This window comes from Leptidea sinapis, chromosome 11, assembly GCF_905404315.1.
Source record: "Leptidea sinapis chromosome 11, ilLepSina1.1, whole genome shotgun sequence".
NCBI lineage: Eukaryota > Metazoa > Arthropoda > Insecta > Lepidoptera > Pieridae > Leptidea > Leptidea sinapis.
Genome location: NC_066275.1, coordinates 6589622 through 6616179, shown reverse-complemented (window position 1 = coordinate 6616179; position 26558 = coordinate 6589622). Strand labels below are relative to the sequence as shown.

At 32.9% G+C, this 26558-nt stretch overlaps 2 protein-coding genes across 2 annotated transcripts in view; one reads left to right on the top strand and one right to left on the bottom strand.

The window, feature by feature from the left end:
• Window positions 1-26558, top strand: part of LOC126966965 (peroxidase-like) — a 388039-nt gene that overhangs the window by 99483 nt on the left and 261998 nt on the right. The window lies entirely within an intron of this gene.
• LOC126966736 (uncharacterized) overlaps window positions 1-26558 on the bottom strand; it is a 394461-nt gene that overhangs the window by 165469 nt on the left and 202434 nt on the right. The window lies entirely within an intron of this gene.

Sequence of the window (26558 nt, the reverse complement as noted above, 5' to 3'; positions counted from 1 at the left end):
ATTCTGGTCGCAATTTAAAAATGTTTTATTATGAAGCTACTAAAAAATACATAAAAATGTAACATGTAATAAGACTTTAACTTTGAGTATAGAGACAATTTACAGTAGCATCTACATTGACGTTACAATAAACAACTTCCTTAAAGGCCGGTAACGCTCCTGTGATTCATCTATTGTTGCAAGAGAATGTGGGCGGCGGCGATCACTTAACACCAGGGTTTCGACAAACAAGGTGTTACCTTGTTTGTCCTCCTTTTCCATAAAAAAGCAAGACTCACAATTACACAAAAAAAAATACTGAAACAAAACTCAGCGTACGTCTATCAGGCAAAGTTTTCCATCAGTTCTGTTTCAACTGCGCTTTGAATGCAACGCCACGCATTGACAGAGTTCAGTAAAAAAACTGACCAAATAACAGCATATCCAAATTTTAAAAGTATGGAGCGTTAAATTAACAAAATCATATGACTAACTTAACATTTGTAATCATTTTGCTAAATAATTAAATTTCAATTGATAAAATAAAATGTTCTTGCTTCCTGTTAGTGTCTGCACTCTCTTTCACACATTTTGCACCATAATCAATGAGCTTCTTAAGACTTTCTTATTATAGACTTAGAACATTACTGCCATGAAACAGGGTGTTAATTTGAATCAATTTTTTTATGTTATCTGTATAAATTTACATATATACGCTGTTCGGACATTTTTGGACGACCTATTTTTAGGCGTTGCATTGGGAGTCTAGTTGTTACAAACGAAAGTACAGGTCACCTGATTGAAAAGAGTTTGATTATGAACCTACTTGAATCAAAAGATTTAGTAGTAAATGTAATTAGATTTTAACTTTGAATATAGAGCTAATTTTTGTATGGTCTTTATTATTTTAAATTTTAATTAATATACAATAAATTCAATTTACAATATTATATAATTTTCAATACTTACAAAAGCCTCAATATTTATATAGATCATAGATCAGCTTTATTTGTTTAATACCTTTGAACGGATCAAAATATTGGTAGAGTACGAATCTTATCTAAAAAAATCTTCTAACGGATGGTTTCTATTTTCTCTGAATATTTATTTAGGATTCGCATCATTCTTAAAATGTAAACGGTTTCATATTATGATCAAAGATTCACCATACTATGTTGTTACGATATTAATTCCCTCTGAGATTTCCTTATATCAAAAAGATTAGAGAGAATTTATGAAATTGTAGTACATAAATACTAGTTCAGGCTGATTCATCATTATGATGGTGGTCCGTTTTTGGGTTTTTTAGGAGCAGACAACGGATGTTTTTTTTGAGATGTGATGGCGAAGTTGGAAACTACGAGACTTAGAGGAAAGTCGTGAAGGGAGTCATGCCCTCGCTCTATAAGAAACCATTATTGGTTACTGCATATTTACTTTTTTTAAATTTCTTGAAATTGTGACGGAAATCGACCCGAATGATTTGTCAAAAGAAAATACACCCTGTATTATTGGACCAATGGACTCTGTTGCTGATAAGGATCAATCTTTGCAAATAAATGTATTACTAAAAGTATAATAAAATACCAAAGTTACTGCGTTATTATTTTTACACGAAAGAAAACTCACCTCCTATGAAAAGTAATTTGTAGAATTTTTCTATTTGCTTTCATTTTAAGTAATACATATGTTTGCAAAGTTTGATCCTTATCAGCAACAGAGTCCATTGGTTCAATAATACAGGCTGTATTTTTTTTTTGAAAAATCATTCGGATCGATTTCCGTCAAAAGTTCAAGAAATATAAAAAAAACTAAATATGCAGTTATTGGTTTATTATAAATCGAGAGCATGACTCCTTTCACAACTATTATCTAAGTCTCGTAGTTTCCGACTTGGCCATCACCGCCATTCTCAAAAAACCACTCTGTATAGTGAGAGATTATTATGTAATCTTCATGTTTCTTTTCTCGTGTATGTGAAAAAACACTCTAAATTATTTAAGAAAGTATGTACTGTTGCTAAGTTTTAGAAAAATAATTAAAAATACATCAAATAAAATAAAAATGCCTTGGAAAGTTATTAACTGAGTTAGTTAAGCTATAATCTGGAAGAGTGAAAGACTGCAATATTGAATATTATCTAATAATAGACAATACTTAAATCCACTCTGAGCAGGAAGTAGCTACTGCTCTTGAGATTTTTTTTTGACATTCCACTTTCTATCACAAGCACTCTTGTCTCCTCCACCAGTGTTGCTGAGTCACTTCTTTTGGAAAATATTAAAGAATGTAAACAAAATTTCAAATTTAAGCAGAAATAATTAAAACTTTTCGATAGTGTTCAAAATTCAACGCTGGTCAAGAAGATATGTCACTGTGGTATAAAAGGATCTGCACTTGATTTTCTGATCTCATATTTAAATAATAGAATTCACAGGGTCGATGTCAGTATGGGGGTACCACAAGGGGCTATTCTTGGCCCGTTTTATATAAATGAACTACCTAACCTTGTAGAAAATAAAAACAAGTAGGAAGTATTGTTTGCGCATGACACTTACACTCATATTCAAAGTGTTTAAGAAGCCAAGTTTTATATGACAAAGTAAACAATGCTCTATCTCCAGGTTCATCCTAGCTTAGCGCCAATAACTTATTGTTAACTTAGTCATAAAACAAATTGTATTAAATTTACCTCGCCAAATGTCAAAAATGTAGCTGCGAATAGTTTATTAAACGGAGAGGTGGTAAAGCCGGAATCTGCTATATTTCTTGGTATTACTCTTGATTCCAAATTGCAATGAGGCCCCCCTATTGAAGGATTGGTAAATAGTTCTGCAGCACATGCGGTTAAAAAAAATAGTCAGTCAAGTGACATAGATACGGCGCCACTAGTTTACTTTAGTTATTTTTATAGTATTATGTCCTAGAGTATATTTTTATGGGGCAGTGCAGACGATATTTATGATATCAATAAACAAAGATGGTTCTGTGCTGCAGAAGAGGACTATTCAAGCTATTTATAACCTAGGTCCTAAAGAATAATTAAAATAAAATTTTAATGAAATAAACAGTTTGACTTCTGCATCTCAAAATATTCTCGATAATGTTCTATGAGCACATTAAGGAATTTGCTAGAAACTGTGACAATCATAATGTTAACACGAGGAATGATTTTCTTAATGATACCACAGACTGGGAATGGAGCGGACACACTCAGGCTCTTTAATTTTAAATGTTTATTGTACCATATTACATTTTACTCCATATTTTTTTTAAAAAAAAATAGCCCGCTGAGGTCCTGCGCCCCTTCTATTTTGAGGCACTCTATTTTGGATGGGTGGTAGTTTTTGACGTTCTATAAATAATATAATTTTGATTTGAATTCTATTTGGAACAAAAATATTGGAATTTGAATATGTGAGCTGTATGTGTGCCCTAAATCTAGCAATGGACGAGTTCAGGCTGATAATGGTTTTCCGTTTTTATTTTTATAAATTTTCTGTTTAGTACTACGTTTTTAAATACTGTAAGTGTTTAGATATTATATTCTTTAATGTATATGTATCATTACATATTTGACTATACTCGGGTATTACAACATTACTTTTTTTTTCAATAGTATAGTTTTTAAGCCAATTTTACTTAAGAAATGCATACAGCCCTCTGAATCATTGGTAACGTATATTATTAATATAGTTAATCATTAGTATAGTATAAATGTATTTCACGACCTTAACGAGTTTTTAATAGGTAACGTATTTGAATAAATATTAATTAACTATGTCTTTATCTATTCAAATTCAAATTTTGTTTTATATTCATATCTTATTGAATTGAAGAAACCCATTTGAAAACATATTCCGACCTGAAAACAGAGCGCTAGACATCCAGCCATCAAATTTCTTAAAAATAAAATCACATCATATTAATTTATATATTTATTCAATAAACTAGGCGGTTGGTGATAGCAATATTCTAATGGCATAATATCATTTTAAGAACTTTGTGTTTTACCAGTCACTCCGACGTCTCATATCAATTCAATTAAATTTTAAATCAGATGAATTTAGTACATTTTGGATCTTGTATTTTTAATTTATTAATTAAATAAGACATAATAACTTGACTTAGCCAAGAAGTAGGCATAACTAATTTATATTAATTGCACATGCAATGACCTTCTATACATAAAGACAAATCACACCGTATAAGAACAAAACAGATATATGGGACATACCACAAAATACACCATAATAAGCTTTGACTGTGATATCTATACATTACCACTTTTACTCCAGTTGTTTAAAATATTCTTGGTCAATAAGCAGGAATGTAAAACTTTTATTCAAAATGATATGTCCTTATATAGTAATCAATCATCGGTGTCATAGAAAATCTATCTCCTTTAAGTGATAATAGAGGTAGATTTTCTTAGACAGATACGAGATAGATTAGAGAGAGAAATGTATTGTGTGAGTCAAATGTAAACATATGTTGTGTGCGAATCGTGAACAATAAAACGAAGGCAATTTTATTTAAAGGACTCGTGGAGGTGACGCCGTTCAGACACTTTCTTTCGCGTTCTCTCACTATTGTGGAAAAAAAATATTTCAAAAGTTTTTTTTAAATGCTAATTCAAAAAATTGTTGTACAATTTAAATGCATTATTAAATTATAGTCAAAAATTAAATTATAAATACATTTTTGAAAAGGATAATTTGCATGGCTGCTGCCATCCCTGGATATGACAGCCGTTTCTCAGCCTAGCGAACGACACTCGACAGATAACGACTATAATCTTGTAAAAAACGGAGAAAGCTAAAATCCACTACGTTTGTAAGCAACTGTTCGCTTTCAAACTTAGCCGGATTGTACTTCGTGGCCAATTGCGATACTGTAACTTTTACTATTTCAAACTTATGTCAAATGACTGCACGTTTCATACTAAACTAAATTTAAATTTTTACTCAGGCAGTCCCGCCTCTTATTACATAGTATTTACATCCTCTTTGAGGCTCCCCCTCCGATAAATTGACTATATACTATAAGTATATTGCTTGGCGCAAGATACAAACTGTCCTACCTACTGTCTTCGAATATGCATGCGCCTTAGTCTTTTGCACAAAGGCACTATCGGGTATCGAACGTAAATTTTTCCAATACTGAAGACTCTATAATATAATTATACTGGGACAGATTGCTTAAATTATTGTATCCAAATGTTTCGCCTCTCGACAAACTCTGGCACGAGACAGTCTCAAGTCAACATCTCCTAAGGATGCCTCGTGTAGAGGCAAAACACGTGTCGAGTTGTTTGAAGACGAATATTGGTGGAATTAACACTCAAGAAAACTCAAAACATATGGATAATTATGGATTTCCGCAAAATAACGCCTACTTCAATAATTTTTCTTAAATTATTGTATATTCATGGGTCCTTGATAATTGGGGATTGCGTCGATCCGGCAATTTGAAGCGGGCGAAAATAACGCTAAAAGATTCCGTTACGAACAATCAGATAATACCAAGCTAATATAAGCGTGTTAATATTCTGTATGCAAACATAAAATAAAGTTACAGCACAAGTTACCCAACAAAACAACAATATCAATCAAAGGCATAAATCCCAAAAACAATCAAATTATGGGTAAAATAATACAGTATGTACCTTCTTATCGCCAGCCGTACTGTTTATGTCTTCATAATGCGGAGTTCCTTTCGTACGTTCCCTTTTGTTTTGGTTGAATTATCAGAGAAGCCGCTTGTGCATTAAGTTATTGTTTCTTTCCACAATGTTATTGACAAGGGGATGATAATAATACTGCCAATTAAAACAAACTGCCACCAAATGCCTATTTTACGGCACATTAATCAATTTATTAAGGACCTTTAAAAGGCCAATAACAAGCTCTAAATAAAAAATATAATTGTCAAAGGGGTATTGGTTCCATAAACAAATATGAGAAAATTCTTGTACGGCCCATGGTAAGACAAATAGATTATCTAAAGTGATATGAAGAAAGGCTTTCATCTATAGTCAGAGCGTGTATCCTCAGACACTTCATACATGTCACGCGATGTGGAGATCATGCCATAGAGAGACTTGTTGTTCAGGCAAGGGTCAATGGCAGTAGGTCAAGAGGACGCTCCCCTATGCGCCGGACAGACCAGATTAAAGCCCGAACCAACACTCCCCTCAACACATACCAGCCAGACACCAGAGTAGCAACAGCCAGGGATAACTGGCGTAGAATCGTTCGTCGTTCGACGCGACCACGACTGCGTTGTCAAGAGTAATCCGACGAAGAAGAAGATAGATATGATAAAGGACATTCTAATGGAATATGCATTTACGTCAGTATGTATTTAAATTTATTCCTATACAGAGGCAAGTTTTATCTCCAAATCAACGGCATTCTTGTGACGACTACTCACAGTGGCATTTGCGGTTGTAATTTTTTGGAGCGTGACACACATATTATGGATTTGTCTATTGCTATTCTATTTTATTAAGCCCAAAAAAGATATGTTGATCATTTTTCAAATGAGTGGAGAAATCGTTGCAAGCGCTTAAAAAATAAGAATCGGTAATAAATTATATTTATCTTAAAAAAATTAGTCTTCGGACGGCAACTTGCATGCAAAAATGGGTCATCTGAAATCTATATATAACATAAATTATAGTTTTTACAATAATGAGGCTCTGGTGATATACCCTGAATTAATTCACGTACGTACAAAAGGTATCAAATTGACGTTGCAAAAAGTAAAACATCTCACTCACGGTCACCTAACTAAAATTATTTGTTATGTTTTTAAATGATAGGGATCACTTCTGGATTAATTAAACAAATAAAACTGAAAACAAAATGTTATGAATGATGCGGGACTCGAACCCGCAACCTCTCGCATTCCGTGCGGGCAATCTATCCAACTGAGCCAACCGTTCGAGTGACTTATCGTTGATATAACCGTTGTATGCTTTTTTCAACTCTCAGGTTGTGGCTTCATGGCTATATGTCATATCTTAGAGGGGCAACAGAAGATATAGGTCAATTTCATGACAAATTTTAAATAAGAACTGTTTTCACTCCACCCTATTTTAAATGTCCATTGATAGCCAAAATGGCCAATGGCAAAATTGTTAGATGATACGTTACCTTTAGAATCCATGTCTTAACATCAAAATAAGAGAATTTTACTGCATGCCTTTAACTCCACTAATCTATATTAAACCAGTATTGGTAATTTATAATATAATTTTTAAGATTTTGTGTCTGTTAGACCTATTATTATACTTCTGCTTACGTCTGGTGCGTAAAGCTTAAAACAGCTGTAAAATAGTTTCTATTTCCCTTCTTCGTTTGTGATGAAGGACTTATACGAGTACTACACAAAGTGTTACAACTTAAACAAGGACGCCATTAGAATAGAACTGCTAACTAGACATTCAGCAAGTCCAGTTGTGTCTCGGGATTAACTTGTCTAATGTTCCCATAAAGTTAATTGTTTGAAACTAAACTGTGCGAATAGTATATTAGACTCTAAAGATGCTTGTTTATGACATTGGCCATCCAGCAAGTTTATTTTGGATATATGTAAAAATCTTTATGTAACATAAAATAATAATAAATAAAAAAAATTAAAACCTTTCAGAAATTAATAATAATAAAAATAAATTTCTTATATAGACAGAATTTTTATCAATCAATATTTCGATTAAAACTAATTACTAGCAACCTCTCAGCCATTCACAAGTGATTGACTCCCAAACAAACGACTTTGTTTTGATTATATAGATTATTCAATTATACTCAATTTTACTGATGCTTAATTATATCATAATAGTATGTGCAGTCCACTATAATAATATAGCTGCTAGATAACACATCTTTTATTACTTACAACAGTAAAATAAAATGAGGATAAAAAACTTCCGATTCCTTATATTTGGCCACACAATATATTTAAAGAAAACTCGTTTGTTCACATGAGATTTACATTAATGGCAATGTAAAATTTTTATATTTTTAATAATTTTGTTAAATATTTTTTTTGTTTTTTAATTTGTATTAGAAGCTACAAGTCATCTCAGACAACTGTTATATTTCTAAGTTTAGGAAGAGTTATTACACCAGACCAGAGATGACAGCAATATTTCATATGTGGCCAAGCGTTTTGCGTTTTATAGAGCGCTAGAATGTGGATCAGCGTGAAGTAATGCCTATCTCTATTTATGAACCCGTTTCTGAAAACACATTGAGGCAAGGCGACCCATTATCTCCTAAACTGTTTTCTGCAGTTCTAGAAGGTATCTTTTGAAGACTAGATTGGGAACTATATGGGATCAACATCAAAGGCCGACGCATACATCATTTGAGATTTACAGATGACCTTACTATCCTGGCAGAAACTCTAGAAGCGTTGCAGGAGATGTTACAAGAGTTAGCTATAGAGAGCCAAAAAGTAGGATTGCATATGAACACCCAAGAAATTAAAACTATGAGTAATAATACACATGAAACTATAGATATAGATAGCAAAGGCATTTAATATGAAGAAGAATATAAGTATCTGGGACAGATAATATCTACTAAAAAACTTATGAATAAGAAAATTGAACAAAGAATAGCAAGTACTTGGAGAAGGTACTGGTCACTCTATCAAATAATGAAAAGCGGTCACATATCCCAATCCATTGAGGACGCGTTTACGAATCCGACAAAAATATGATATTTTTCGGTAGAGTTTGTGATGAAATTAAACTAATTCTAACAAAACTAAAAATTGCCACAAATAGATTACTTCTTTATCTCCAATTAGCGGGAAATGTTTGCTTTGAAATTTTGATATTTTATGTCGTAAAAACGATTATCCGTTACCTCTTCACACAAAATTGACGAAATGGGGCTTCATTCAGGATCAGTTTTCTGCTACCACTTACACAATTTTGGCTCTTAAAAATTATGTAAGGAAAGCAGATATAATATTTTCAAAAACACGGTAAATGAATTAATGAATATCTAATAAATAATCTCAGAAAAAAATTAAAATGAATCGTCTAAAATTCATATATATTTCTGATAAGCATGAGCTTTAAAGAGTGGTATTAAGGGTTATTTTATTTTGTCACTCCGCACGCATTGCACAGAAAGATCTATCGAAATAACCTCAGTCCGCGCTCGGCCGCCGTCGTGGGTAGACCCTGTGTCGGTTGTAAGCAGCAGCTCGTACTCGGAAAGATCGCTGTATGAACATGAATATTTTTTATAAGCTATACAATACTGTCTTTGCTACTTTACATATTTTGTACGCAGTCAGATTTTCAATAAATTATGTTTCTGTATTTTTTTGAAGAATTAGTGATTATAAGTTCATCTCTAAATATAAGGTCTAATCGAAATCCAAGATGGCGCTTATAAAATTGGCAACTTTTCTTCATGGGTGTAATTTTCATGGTTTTCGGGGTCAACAATAACGAATATCGGGTCAAAATCTAAATCCAAGATGGCGCCTATGAATTTTACCAACATCACTTCATGGGTGTTATTTTCATGATTATCGGGGTTAACAATAACGAATATCGGGTCTAAGTCGAATCCAAGATGGTGCCTATGAAATTTACCAACTTCTCTTCATGGGTGTCATTTTCATGGTTTTCGGGGTCAACAATAACGAATATTGGGTCAAAATCGAAATCCAAGATGGTGCCGATGAAATTTACTAACATCTCTTCATGGGTGTCATTTTCTTGGTTTTCGGGGTCAACAATAACGAATATCGGGTCAAAATCGGAATCCAAGATGGCGCCGATGAAATTTACCAACATCTCTTCATGGGTGTCATTTTCATGGTTTTCGGGGTCAACAATAACGAATATCGGGTCAAAATTGAAATCCAAGATGGCGCCTGTGAAATTTACCAACCTCTCTTCATGGGTGTCATTTTCATGTTTTTTTAATAATATTAATTAATAATTAAATACTTTATTTGGTTCAAAAATACAGAAATCTTATTACTAGTAACAATATTATGAATTTTACAGAACCAAAATGGTGTCTAGTCAGCATTATGTTGGGAATTTTACTTCTCAACGCTGGTATTCTCTAGACACCAAGACACAGACTTTGAGAATTAAATATTTATATATTTATAATCCCCCAAGTCTACTGCTACCATAAACATGGGCAATAAAATTATATAAGTATATATATAAATAAAATTAAATTAAATCTGTTAGTAACTAATACACTTCTCAATTTAAGGAAAATAGTAATAACATTACACTAAATCATAATATCATAACATTGGTAAGTAATCGGAAAATTTTTTCTTATAAGTAAACAATAGGTTTGAATAAATACTAGATAAGTCATAACTTTGACCTTTTAAACAAAATAAAATATATCCATAAGACATAAAAAAATCAGCTATAAAACCCAATGATGTTCTATACACATATAAATACATAAATTTAAATGTTTTATAAAAAAATGGCTCTGTCGTAAATCCTATTACTCCACTGCTGAATATCTAAATGATCGGACAGCCTGGGACTAGATTGTGATTATTTTATAGCGATAGAAATGACTGTACAATATTCTATATTTTTATTGAAAAGAGCGCAAATAATGAATACTGGGAGAGTTGCTTGCTCCGCTTCTTCTCTTTCAGAGCGCCATTTGTTTCCGAAGCGGTAGTAGTATCTAGTAGTTATTAGAAATGACATCAAAAAGAATTCTAAAGGAATCAATTTTGAGAAAATAATTAATGCCTTTTACATAAAAGCCTGTGAAACTTACCAACTTCTTATCATGGGTGTCAGTTTCATGGTTTTTGGGGTCAACAATATCGAATATCGGGTCAAAATTGAAATTCAAGATTGCGACTATGAAATTTACAAAATTTTCTTCATGAGTGTCATTTACATCGTCAAAATTAGAATTCATTCATAAACTTAAATTATCTTATAAAAGGCCTGTCTAACAATATCCCACATGCTAAATTAATTCTTCATTCCCTAAATATAGAAATATATACGTCTCGACTTTTCACTCACAATATGTACAAAATACATTCCGTTACCAATCTAATTAAAAAATCTCAAAATTTGATTTTGAAAGACCTATCTAATTGTTCTCTGCACCCTCGATAACCTCGGATACGATACCCATATTGTTGAAATCATAATTTTTCGCGGCGGCGATCTTGGATTAAAAAAAAACTGCGTTTACTGCACACGACGTTATGCGACAGAATTGCCATCTAAAATTCTAATATTTAACTACTAAATGAATACATCAACCAATTATCAAAAATGCATAGGTATAAAAAAAATAAAATTCAAACTTGCTAAAGTATCAAATTCATTTGATTCCCGCAATTAACTTTAAGTACGTGTATGTGTTTGAGCGGTGTCAGTGTAGTAGTGCGATTCGATACCTCTCTGTTTTGAGAACGCGTCCTTAAGACAAAAGTTTTTAATGCGTGTATACGTCCATGCATGGCTTATGGGTGGCAAACTTGGTCTCTCACAAATAAAAATTTAAGCAAATTAAAAGTAGGCTAACATGGGATTTAGCGCAGTATGTTGAAAATTAAGTCAGAATAACAAACTGAAGAAAGAAAACAAAAAGCAGCGTGTTTAGTTACTTCTACGTTATAATAATATGAATATTTCAAATAATTTCTCAGATGAATATCGAGTGTAAAAGTAGGGCCTGCAGCATTTGATCCATTGAATGTTCCTCAATTTTAAGAGTCTGATTAATGTGTTAACTTAAATAAATGTACTTGTCTTGGAGAATGGAGAAGACTATGCTCGGAGTATCCCTGCGTGATCGAATAAGTAATAAAAATAAAATGAAAATATGAAATATGAAACAAATAAGCAATCAATAACCCATAAGTCTTAGAAAAAACAGTAACTTAAATAACACATAAAGTAGCATTACTTGAAACACCCTGGATCTTCACAAATTTAATTCATAATATTATATTCCCATGCGTTCATATTGTAACAACCGACTATTATTGTGTAAAATTATTTTGAAAATATTTGAAATTAAATTAATGTTACCTTTTTGTTATGGCCAAATAGCGTGTCTTTTATCAATTTATTTTTCTTTCTCCTTATTCTCATAATATTATCCTGTGTCCGCGAAGTTTACATTTTTCAACAATAAACTATAAATGTAGCTGTGTTATAAAAATTTATAAACATCAGAATATTGTCATATCTTATTCATTTTGCTTTTAGTGTAGAAATATGTATTTAAATTGTAATTGTAGATGTAGGTAGTATTTGTATACCGCAGTCGCTGTCCGTGCTGCGAAACACGGTGCCTTCTGAAAATCAGTGTCGAGGCTCAGAAGGCTCGACGTATACTGAGTGGACCTCTGATTGGCAATACTAAGGTGATTGTACTGCTCCTCAATCTAATTGTTTTATTTATTTTAATGTAACTAGGTCTGTTTTAATTTTTTTTGAGTTGTTTTTATAGTTTAAGTTTAGTTTGCTTAACTTATAATTTTAGTTTAATATATTATGTTTAAATTACTTTTTTGTTAAAGGTTCCCCTATAATATTATAATTTATGACCTATCTTTAGCAGTGTAATTATGTTGCAAATAAAGTTTATTATTATAATGAGGAGATCCGTAGGAGAACCAAAGTTATCGACATAGCCGCGATGGTTGTGAAACTGAAGTGGCAATTCGACGGACAGATGGACGGTGGGGCAGTAAAGGCCGAATCGCCAACACTTACCGGAAGACGTAGTGTTGATAAGCCACCACAGATAGACCGACGCTCTGGTCAAGATAAGCGAAATAGGTTGGATGAGGGCAGCGCAGAACTATCGACATAGCGATCTTTGGGGGAGGCCTATTTTAAGCAGTGAACATGTGGTGGAAATGATGAAAAAATTTTTATGGAATTCTTAATTCAGTAGTAAAATGTGTTATATAAATATAAGTACAGAAGATATAACCCGTCAAAGTTGCGTCTGGTAAGCTACAACATTAGTAGAATTGTTAGTAACAGTCGTGGAGGGTTAAGATTATATTCATTAGTATTTATTGTATGCTACAGCACTATTTGATTTTAATTTTATTAACAAGTGACCCAAGCTCTGGTACTTACCTCTGTCAGCGGATAAGTTTGGCCATACAAAGAGGTAACGTTGCTAGCTTCATTGGCACCTGCGACTTCACGATAGTTACTATTTGTAAGTAAATAATTTTAAAGTAAAACTTATTCTTAAGGAGTAAACCCCAATAATATTTCATTTACTGCTACTCGTACAGCATAACACGTTATATGTAGGAAGGAAATAATTTTACTTTAATTTTACTCAGCTCTAAAAAGGTTATAATCTTAATAACAAAGAGGTATTTTTAGCCACAATATAAAATGACTCGATACCCAGCCCACGTTAACCCTGTCCGGGTTGATTAATGAAATCTCGTGTGATATCAGGTTTTAGAAATTTGCAAAGTTGACACCAAAGGGTGTTAGTGTTAGATTCAGTTGCTTAATAATAATAATCACTTCACAATATTATAAAACAAAGTCCTCCGCCGCGTCTGTCTGTCTGTCTGTTCGCGATTAACTCAAAAACTACTGAACCGATTTCATACTGTTATCAACAATCGAAAGCGTGGCATATTTTAGTGTATAATTTGTAAAGTTATTTATACATTTTTTGTAAAAGCCTCTTAGTATTACTACATATTATAAAAAATCATTCAGAAATACCTCTTTGTATCATTTTTAACCCATTAAGCTTGATTGATCATTTCCGATGGCTTTAGACTACGTTATTCCCGAATACTTGGTTATTATTTTTCTATTGACAGCACAGCGCCGTCGGGTCAGCTAGTCTATAATGAAAATGATTAATAATCGCTTACATGGCACTGCTCGTGGCAGTGACATAGGGCGGGTCGCTACCTTCCTTAAGATATGAACAAGGGAAACGAAGGCTAGCTCAAGATACGGGCGCTGCTTTTGCTACCTGGTCGCTCCTCTCTTCGGCAATTTTAATTTTTATAATGATAGCATAACATTTTAATTTATAAGGACTGCACTCTTTCATATTTTAGTTATTACTTCTTCTTCTTTTTTTAAGTCAGTCAAAAGTTACTAAAACGTTATTTTGGTGGATCATCTCAACGAAATTAGAAACGTAAAAATTATTTTTATTCTTCTCACTCTTCGCAGAAAATAATAAACAAGAATCTTCCAATGTTGGACCATTTCATATCATTCATAGTATGGCTTTAAAGTATTCTTTGATATTTCTAGAAAGTTTCGCTGTGATAGCTCGAGTGATGTACCTCTGCCACCAATCATCAATTCACTATTTCCTCCCCACGACTTCATCTGCGTTAAATTCGTATCACGCTCCTACAGCAACTTTTAATAATGTCTGAAGTAAATATATTCCTTTCAGTACCCCGGACAAGGTATAAATGGAAGGCAATGAGAGAACCACACTACATACATACATACATGCACTCAAATCCTTTTCCCGTCGAGGTAGTCAGAGACAACAGAACGCCACTGCTATCCTCTCAAACTTCACCGACTTCCTCTAGATTCATTACTCTTTCCATACATGTTTGACGGTTCCGGGTGCTTCGGAACTTTCCTTTACAACATCCCAGTTTGGTCCACGAATGTCCTACGACATCTTCCGCCACCGACTTGCCCACACACACTTACCTTATATATTTGATTCGTCATTCTTTCTTCACTCAATCGCACCACGTGTCCAAGCCATTCAGCGTTTATTTCTCAATCCTTCTCACGACATCCTCCTTCAGATCACAGCGCGCTCGTATTACCATACTGCTAACCAAAATATGAATGAAATAAACCACAGCTTACTAAGATATTGTTTTCTTAACTTTATAATCTTAGATTAAGATTGGTGTCCGTTGCGCTCCAACTAGATACTGCACTACCTAAGAACAATAGCTTTTCATTAAGGCAACCATTAGATGCTTGTGTGCGTAATATCTTGACGTTCAATGGCATCTTTAAAATTTTGCATGTTATTCTACATTAAAATTTACTTACTGATGATATGTGATCCCAGTGTCTTTTAATTTCTGTTTGTGTTATTTTTACAAAGTTTTACTACGCAACCCGGCATTTTAATAAAGAAGAGTGAAGTAGCGATTGCTAATAAGAGATTTTTTTGAACTTCTACCAATATACCCGGGAATGTGTCCGAGTGACACAGTCCCACTATCAAAGGTTTATTTCCTCCAAAGTGGAGCATCCTGACAGTGAGAATGTAGGAAATGGACGGAAAAATGCACGCACATACTATCGGAGTTTTCCAATTAACAAATACTGAAGAAAATTTACTGCTTCTTATTCGGTTTATATTCGCCTGTGTGTATCTATATATATATAACGACATTTGAATGTGATTTTCACGTTCGTATTTTGTATCACCAGGATTATCAATCAACATACACACGAAGGAAGGAATCGAGGATTTTAATTATAAGTACTGTAATCACGCGGTAGTGTTATAACATGTTTTTATATAACGTGATCAATGTCCCATTATATATTAATTTTAAATTACTTATGTAATGGGAATTTAAAATTAATATTGTGATGAGAATGTCGGTGACGCGACCTCATAAAATTTCCCCCTACCAAAAAATGCTCAACTAAGCTAAAGAAGTTTTCACTCCAAAAATGATTTAATATGTTGAACTAAAGAAAAGACTTTTAGTGTTTACATAAAATTATTTTATTTCCAAATTTAAATAATTGAATTCGTGTCATAGTTATAATTGTTACATCCGATATATGCTTGTGTACGTTATGGTAAATTGTATGCAAATTTCCTCATCTATTAAGGCTTTGTACACCCATGTTTCACATACATTAGCATCATGAAATTGACCGTGCAGTCGTGTCGTGTCGTAGTATTCTGCGCTATCAGATACATTTTTATAACATACATTAAAATGTCCGCTGATATTTTCTACTTTCTATTTTATAATTACATAATTGATTTACCTTTATTTAAAAATTACTTATTTTTAAATAATATAATTAATAAAGTGTCTTAATCTAAATCTTAACACAAATTAATTATTTGTAACCAATTTAATAAACGATGCGGGGCTCGAACTCGCAACCTCTCTGGTTCTGTCCAAGCGCTCTTACCAACTAAGCCAACCGTTCAAATGACGCATGGATCATAAATCTTGATATGTCTTGTTCAACTCTCAGGTTGTGGCTTCATCTATAGGATCTACTTAACAGTTGATAACCTGCTTAACCCCAATAATTGCATATTAGGAAATTGACTTGAGATGTCGCTCTTGCAATTCTAAGCAGATTGATATTTTTAAGAGGAAACCATCACTTGATGTTAAGTGATCACCGCCGCCCACATTCTCTAGCAATATCAAAGGAATCACAGGAGCGTTGCCGGCCAACATAATTATAACTATAATAATCATCATTATCATCAGCCGGAAGACGTCCACTGCTGGACAAAGGCCTCCCCTAAAGATTTCCACTTCACTTCTAACTATTATAATAAAACATAATTAAAGACCAAAGGTTTCGTAAATTATTTATGTAATGCTAGATTCCTAACAATACTCAATTCTGGTGTATAATTAAAATTTCATCTAAAGCTAAGATAGATCCCGCATCCACGACTGCTGTTATGATTTTCATCAACGATTAAAACTTGTTCTCAAAGTAACGCTCCGCTCTAATTTCAGTGCGCTTATAGATAATGAAAACATTCATGCTATTAGATATCTAATTAACTTTGATAGCGTAACAAAATTTATTCGTAACTGATAAAAATATCCAAACATCTTACAATTTTGTATAATTCTAGTCTAATTCCTAATAGCAATTTTTTTAATTCAATACTAATCCTAAATTGGTAAACTGGGTTTGATATTTTCATCCATTTACTGCTTTTGTTATTATGGTCAACGATCTACGAACGTTTTTAATCTCTTTGTCAATCCATCCAATGTCATTGATGGATGTGTAATCATTACTGGTATTTCAGGCTGAAGGACGCCGTAGCTATTGAAATTACTGGGCAAATGAGACTTAACATCTTATGTCTCAATGTGACGAGCGCAGTTGTAGTGCCTATCAGAATTTTTGGGGTTTTCAATAATCCTGAGCGGCACTGCATTTGCGGGCAGGGCGTATCAATTAACATCAGCTGAACGTCCTGATCGTTTCGTCCCTTATTTTCATAAAAAACTGTATATTTAGATTTATTTTCTACGAAGAGTTTTCTATTTCATATGGCCATGGAAATGAAGATCTTACACATTATATAGAAAGTTTCAGGACTGATTTACAACTGACATAAAATCTCGCTTTTGAATAATAAATTAAAGATTGCATAAAAAGCGGTTATAAATCGTGTTATTATGATAATTTTCTGATTAGCCTCATGTAGGAGAGTTTATAAAAGTGTATTAATATGACAATGCCTCTGATACTAACCTTGTAAGTATTATCGATTCCTGATTTTCAAGTTTACAAAACTGAAATCAACAGCAGACTACAACTCATGTACCTACTATACTAGCGGAACGCTATGATGGCCGTTTTGACATATTGTAATAGTGATGTGAAATGTCAATTTATTCTCGAAAATTGACAATTGACAGTAAAGAACAGTAATTTGCTCCTTCAATGTAATTATTAATTAATACGAATCTTCATGAGTACACAAACGTCAAAACGACCATCACAGCGTGCCGTACGTATAAAATAAACAGGTCTTTTGATGCCGACATCAATATAATGTCGAATGATGTAAGTAGGTACCTTTCGTTTATATCTAGGAGAGAGATACTAAGAAGATATGTGAAACTACAAGAACCGAGATGAATTAATAAAATCATAGAGATTTACAGTTTTGTTGGTTCTTTAGGGTAATGAAGTATCAAGCTTTCACAGCTATTTGCTAGACAAAAGTTAAATTGTTAATGGGATATCATCTGTGATTGGCTTAACTATGTAGTGTGTGTATTACCTTTACAGACATATGCACACACTCATCTCTCCAACTAGTATATATAAGCAGTTGCATACTCTAATAAAGGAGCTTTTTATCGCAGTCAGACTTATAATCATTTGTATACGCGAACCTCGAATATCACAAATATATTCAACTATATTAAAATATATTCAAACGTGGCACTTGCATCTGTGCCCAAACATAGATCCTCTTCAAAAAATTATGATAAAAAACATCACGAATAATGTGAACATTGCAAGATCTTACTCCAAAAAATTGCTAACAATAATAATGTTAATATCCTACTATAAACAACCTATGATGGTAGAATAGTTACTATCGATATATCGATACACTTGTTGTAACAAGATAAATAAAATAGGAAATATTCTTTCCAACTGGAACAAATAACACATGTTTGCACAAACTGGGGATATTCAATAAAGCATTTCATGACTCGAATGTTCGTTATTATATAGAAATAAGACAGTAAAGTTGGCTTGAAGCCCCGACATAACATCTGTTCCGACACAAATGTATCCTACTTGTACCTACTGAGAGAACGCATCAAAATATAGGTAATAAAGAATAATTTACCATGAGAGTTAGTTATCATTTTACATTGAACCATGGCGGATAAATTATTAATTCAATTATTGAGCGTCTGCGAATTTAACAATTTATACTACCATCTTATTATATAAATGCGAAGGGTCTCGTACAAGGGTACAAAGCACCTTGTGTGCATGTTTAAGGAAACATGCACACAAGGTGTTTTTAGACATTTTTTGTTGTGAAAATATAGCACTTAGAGCTATGAACACTGTATCCTGTAACACTTACCCTTAAGTCATATTTGTAGGTTATCGATGCTTGCTGTTGGTTATAGTTAACCATAGATATTTTGAAATACCAGTTTTCTATATTTCTCTGTTATCTTTGACAAGTTTTTTCTCGGCATGGCGTATGTGATTAATATGAAATACGGAAGAGTTATTCTTATAGATATACTTTTTTGTGTATTTACATTTATTTGAATTTGTATCATTAACAATTAATGTTAATTCCATCCAATTAAATCCAGTTAATTCCATTAAATAAATTAAAAATTTGATGAAAATATTGTGGAGACACAAGATTCGATAATGTTTTCCATCTTTTGATTGAATGTGTACGGAACGACTCAGAGTGGCCGCACCTCCTTAGGAATAATTAGAATGTGGGTATATGTATATTACTAGCCACTCCACTATCAAGGGCCGCGCGGTCGCTCGTTAACATGTGTTGATAATGTGTTTGTATTTTTTTGGTTATATGTGGTTCTTTGTGGTTTTTATATATTGTAATTAAGGAATTGTTTAAGTTACATAGTCACATCTTTCACTAAAACCCCAAAAAATAAATAAAAAAAAAAAACATATAAACGGTCTGCGCCTGTTAAAATGTTATTTTTACGAAAGTATTTTGCTGGAAAGTATGATCAGGCGCTACATTACTTGGGGTTATTTTTTTGTTTTAATGGGTTAATCAGTAACGCTGTGGGAATTAAAAAGTTTTAGATAGCCAGATTCATAGTGGAATACTTAAATTAATTGTATCATAAAACTTTTGCTTATAAATGAGCCCATAAGGCTAGTATTAAAAATCCTATGGTTTTCTTTGATTTAATATGAGATATATAACCCTTAATTTATAATTCATTTCAATTTAAATCATCCAACAAATAACTTTATATCACCCTTCTTTATAACGAAACAAATTATGTGTATTTAAATGTAAGATAGTAAGAGTAAAAGCTATCCTACAAATAAAATTATTCTTTTAAACAAAATCCAATAATATATGCATTTAATAATGGCTTTTGAGATGCAGTACATTTAAATTTAAAAACTAGACTTCCAGTGAAGAAATATACTAAGACTTTATCAATTAATTTGGAGTTAAAGTATAAAGTAGTCCAAAATACATGGACTTCTATAAAAAAAATTGTTATAAAATACTAGTGCTTTATACGATTGTTAGTCCCCCGAAATCTAATTTCATGAAACGGTCGAAACAACAGTGAATTTCCATTGCCGAGTTAACAGTGCACTTTATTCATCGTGAAATTGAATTATTTCCTTTGTTAATGAACATTGTTCATTGCAGTAATGAACTGTTATGCAAATTATTGTTATTTTTTTTTTCATAGTAAAAAGGCTTTACAAATTTACCTGACGAATCTATTCTAAAAACTAAAACAATTTTTACTAAAAAAAATATGAACAAAATATAGCAAGGCATCAGTATAGAGATGAAAGTTGAATTTGATGAAGTATATTCCAAGGATAAAGTATATTCCTGGATATAACAAAGAAATATAAATATCGTGCATGAACGAGATCACAACATATCTTATTTTTACTTTAACAAATACTTTTAGAATAAAAAAGATGAAAATAATTTTTGTGTCTGTTTGCAGAGTTACTGTTTTATTTGCTATTTAACCTTCACTTGCGACTAAAACATCGGTTGTGGTCGTTATTTAAGAGGCAGAATTAAGGTTACTCGATCGTTGCATATAACTCATCTTAAGAAGCATGACTATATGTTATATACTACATACGTACGATTTTTATTTATTATTCCGTGATTTGTAATAATACTGACAGAGTAAGCTAACATACTTAATACAGATTCAACATCATTAGAAATACTATTTAAGCATGTTAAGTATTATCACCGTACCATGACGACCCATATAGTCTAATGGTTAGTGACCCTGAGTACGAACCTCGAGGTCCCGGGTTCGAATTCCGGTAGTTGCAATCATATAAGTGATTAATATGGATGTTTGTTTCCGAGTCATGGATTTATGTATGTTTAAGTAAGTATGTTATATAAAATATATCGTTATCTTGTATCCATAGTACAGGCTATGCCTACTTTGGGGCAAGATAATTGCTGTAAAAGTGTGTCAATATATATGAATATGATACTAATTATATTATTAAGAATAAGTTCATATTATTATTCTCTAAAAAAGGCCAAGCTTGTCGTCTATGTTCAGCTGCTTTTTAATTTATCAGGGTTATAGGGTTGTCTTTCCCTTGCAGGTGGGTGTATTCGCATGGCAAATCTAATTGATATTGCATCCTAGGTATTGATGCAATTGATTGATCTAAATTTTAAATAAGAAAAAGTATTTTTGAGTTACTCACCTGGAAACACCGCCCAACCAAATTCAATTCACAAGTTGTGTGTATGTAGAAGAAATTTCCCTAAAATTCGTATTTTAGATAAGTTCTAATTATTCAGGTGGTGAGGATTATATTATTACTAGCTGACCCGACAGACGTTGTTCTGCAGATAATAAAAAAAATACTGTTTTATAGAAATTTGCCAATAATATTTCAAAACATCAAGAATTATTTCGTAAAAAATTCGTTGTTATAATGAAATTGACAGCGGAACCGCACACCGTGACACGAGAATTTTATATATTAGATGAGTTTGCAGAATGTAGTCTGATTCGGATAGAGAGATCAGGTTAAATAGCACTTAGGAACACTTCCAGTCATATTAAATCGAATCAATCAAATCAAAATCACTGTATTCATTTAGGTCAACGCAACGACACTTATGAGTGTCACATATAATTTGCCGAATCGACACTTCGGATTACGGTTGCCAACCCTACTATATATCCTACTATTTAAGGTGTCTACTAATTACTATTAATTCAACAATATAATATAGTAAGAGAAACTACTATATTTTATAAGCATACACAGCCAATATTTTCTTTGATGAACATAATGGAAAGATCGGCGCAGGTATAGGTCTTAAAAATAACAATAAAATCTATAAATAAAGGCTCAAAGCAATACAAAATATTAATCTAAGAAATGTTATCAAAAATATATGTATTTGTATTTTTGGCGGCAGCCATACTTCGGTTAAGGCTGAGCTTTATTGAAAAGAATTGGCAAGAAACTCATTGCCGTTCTTTTAAATAAAAACTGTACAGCTAGAAAAATGCAACGCAAAGTTTATAAGTGACAATAATATAATAAAGTACCACAAAGAATTTTGTCTGTTACAAGTCACCCATAAAATCTTCCGCCGTTAGCTTTGATATCATATCAAGGTGAAGAGAACACTTTAGCTTTATATTAATATGCGTTCAATCTCTCGCGTCTATTTTACGCTTTATCGAGCTTCGCTGATAATGGAATTAATTTTATACGTGTGTCATATATAAATGGTTGATAAAAGTTATTGTTATTCAAATTATTCTCACACTAGACTCCGTGCAAGGGTGAAGGGCGCAGCACTACGTGATCGAGGTCATATAATTTAATCTGACGCTTAAGATCTTTTTGTGATTTTTTATGACTCGGACTATATTATCACTGTTATGGGCAAATGATACCGCTACGCATCAGATAGATTTTACGATGGAAACGACCAGTCTGCCGTCATGGAAAACAGTATCGTTATTCTATCCCGGGGTAGATGGTCCGTCTATAACCATTTCCCCCGGGATAACCTATGGATTAACGGTAACAATTTTTGAAACGAAATTTTTTTACGTACAGTAAACTATATACAGCACTAGCCTACTAAGAAGAAAATAAATAATAATAATAAATCAAAAACGTATTTCTGATGATCTATATATTTAGTATTAACGCCCCCGCAACCTTATTGTTCCAAAAATATCGTAATGAGTATAGAATAGGTGGAAATCTCTTATATAAGGGATTTTTTATGACATTAAGAGACGAGACGAGCATGACATTCAACTGATGGTTATTGATACTCCCTTCCTATAACAATCCAATGCCGCTCAGGATTCTTGAAAAATCCAAAAATTCTGAGCGGCACTACAATTGCGCTCGTCTCATTGAGTCATAAGATGTTAAGTCTCATTTGCCCAGTAATTTCATTTAATTCATATTTTTAGATTATATCTATGTAACCTATACACAATATTATATTAAGGATTAATTTGTAAAAAGCATATAATTTACAAAAGTACCACAAGATACCAAATCCATTTTTTATTCATTTGGGTACTCCAAATTTTTATCGGCTTTTGTTTTTTAATTGAGCAGTTTAGATCGAATCTAAGTTCTCTCATCTCAGATCGATCGATCGACCGAATCAATCCTAGCGCATCAAATTCGCCAGCTTTCTTCTTTTCTTAAATAAACAGCCGAATTATTAATAGGCGAACCAAAACCTTAATGCCAAGACATAACGAATGTAAGAAGTCAAATTGTATAAAGCTTTTTTAGATTTAACGCAGTGAATAATAAATTTTCTCCATCTATAAATCTGATAAGTGTATATTTGACCTCAGATACTTTTACAAAAGATCTATTTTACAAGATTAATTTTAGAAAAAGAAGTAATATTAAAACAATACTCAAATTGCAATAAATGTAAATTAAGGAAAACTTTGCACTCATTAAAGATAGCCGCGAACTCTCTGTGGATACTTATCAACTCATTTTGTTTTAAAGTTGGCACACTCCAATTATTTTACAACAACTAGATAATTATCAGATTTCTGAACCATTAAGTGACACATTACATTTTTAAATTTAGTAAAATAAAACATGTTTAATATATTCGTGAGAGAATTGAGAAGAACTTTTAAAAATGATACTATATATTATATCAATTCTCAAACCACCTCTTATACCCAGCACAGAAAATGTTTAGAAAATGAAAATGAAGGAGGATCCTGCTTCGAGGGCGCTACTGTCGAATTTTTTTCAGGAAAAAACAGGCAAACAGCGATTGGCATACCAGTCTGCAGTAACTGTCCTTCCATATTCTAACACAACTGTCGCGAAATGACCTTTCAGACCAAAGAATGAGGCAATATTTTTTTTCCTCGAATTCTTCCTTTCTTATCCTTAGTTGGCCGATCCTCGAAAGGAAACACCCACTGAGCTGATTGTCTTTTGGTTTCGGGTTCGTAGCAATATATCCAGCTTACATCACCTGTGATGATGTCAAATACAGCCACTGTCGTTGAAATTATCTAACATTTCGCGACACCAGTCCATGCGAAGGTTTTTCTGGTCGTCGGTTAAAGTCTATACTTTAATTCCCCATGGAATCCATCTGGTACAAAGCTTCCTGACGCCTAAATGTTCGTGTAATACTTTTTGAACTTGATTCATACCAATGCCTAGGCTTGCCCGTATCTGCTGGTTGGTCACTCTCTTATCTTCCTCTATCATGCGTCGCACAGCACTGATGTTATCTTCAGTAGTTGCTGTTAAAGATTGTCCCTCACGCGGATCATCATTGAGATGCTACGTCCACGCTTTAACTCGTTAAACCAATTGTAAATAGTGGCACGAGATGGGGCTTCATTAAGAAATGCTAATCGCAGCCTATCATAGCTTTGTTGTTGAGTAAGTCCATAACGAAAATCATAATAAATTATTGACCGAAAATTTTCACATGTAATAAGAGTTTTAGATTTGCCGCCAATTCACAAAAACAAAGTACAAATGAATGCAATATACTACATTAGGTTACAAGGAGTTATAAAATTGAAATTTAAAAAAGTTTTCATTAGCAATGTTTCTAACTGGCCAGTTCTAAACATTTTTAGTGTTACCCACATATTATGGATACAATTGCCTTTTTGTTAAACGAATGCCTTTTTTAATTTATTAAAAAAAAATAGAAGAAAAATGATATTATATTTTAGGTAATGCTTTAGAATTCTTATATTGTCTTTTATAGAATTCATAGATATCATTTCTTATATAGTAGATACTACTACCGCTTCGGAAACAAATGGCGCCCTGAGAGAGAAGAAGAGGCGAAAGAAACTCTCCCAGCATTCTTTTTTTGCGCTTGTTGCGATGCTAGCTCCAATTGGCTCGTCAGTTGGCAACACTAAGACTAAGGCTGACATCAATAGATCGTACTGAAACTTTGCTCATACTTTACTTTTTCATTTGGCTGTCATAGCTAAAGCTCAGCATAAATTCAGCTGTCAAATGATTATAAGAACGAAATCAAAGAATATGCTAAGCTTACACTCAGCTAAGCTTTATGTAAGTAAAGTCTGAGCAAAGTGTTAGTACGCTCTACAAATCTCAACCTAACTTGTATGTAGCAATACTAGCAACCGCCTCGGCTCTTGCCTTTTACAATGAGTCATAAAACAGGTGGGAATTAATTATAGTGTCAGTACTTACTAAATTATATTTATTATTAATTATGATTAAGGACTGGTCTCCGCTGCGCTAACTAGATACCGCACAACCGAAGCACAATAGGTTTTTTATTACAGCAACTATTAGATGCTTGTGTGCGTGGCATCTTGACACTCAATGGCATCTTTCACATTTTGTAACATACGCTTCGTGTTATTTTACATTGAAATTAATAGAATACAAAATACTTACTGATGATATGTGATCCCAGTGTCTTTCCTATTTCTTGTAGTATTCTCTTTACAAAGTTATACTACGCAACCCGGCATTTTAGTTTCAATTATTAGCAAAGTTTAACATGTGTCACGTCAACGTCACACATTGTTCGAGATTGGCTCGAATCCCCCACTTGGGCATTTTAACATTTTCCGCACTTTGATACTACGCCTGCGGTATCTAGTTGGAGCGCAGCTCAGTACTTACAAACAGAACATTCGGTAAAACGAATTCATGTAAACAGATGTGACTCTTTTCGCAAATGATATCTTGTAATATCTTTCAAATCTTTAACCACCTCTCGATTATAGATACCATCAAAAAAAGCGTATACCTTAAGGCAGGTTACACTTGTGGGATTCCTGTGGAAAGAAAGTAAAAGCGTCAGTGATCACTCACCATACGATGACCGGTACGCTCGTTTGACCTCCTCTGCCATAAAAATAATTATACAAAATATTACATAATTAGTTCATAATACAACATGTGGGAAGAATTTTTACGAGTGGGAGGCTACTTTGCACAGAATGCCATACATATGGGTACCACAACTGCGCCTATTTCTGCCGTGAAACAGTAATGTGTAAACATTACTGTGTTTTGGTCAAAAGGGCCCCGTAGCTAGTGAGGTAACCGAACAAATGAGATTTAACATCTTATGTCTCAAGGAGACTTGTAGCGCCGATCAGAATTTTTGGGTTTTTCAAAAATCCTGAGCGGCACTGCATTGTAATGGGCAGGGCGTATCAATTACCATCAGCTGAACGTCCTGTTCGTCTCGTCCCTTATTGTAACATAAAACAGGAAATATCTGGAATATTTTTTATATTTTACGACTTATTTGTAACAAGAACTCAATCTGAATAAGAAAATCCCTAATGAAATTGATTACCATGGCAGCAACATAGCATTATGGTAAATATTCGAATCTACGAAGATGAAAAACCTTTGATACGTAAGAATATTGTATTCAGTTCGTTAAATAAAAATGAGAAAGAACGGCAATGTACCGTAAACAAATTTGCTTTGACAAGATCATTTTCACGCAAATTTTTACTGTTAGGGTGTCTACTACATATAAGTACTTACA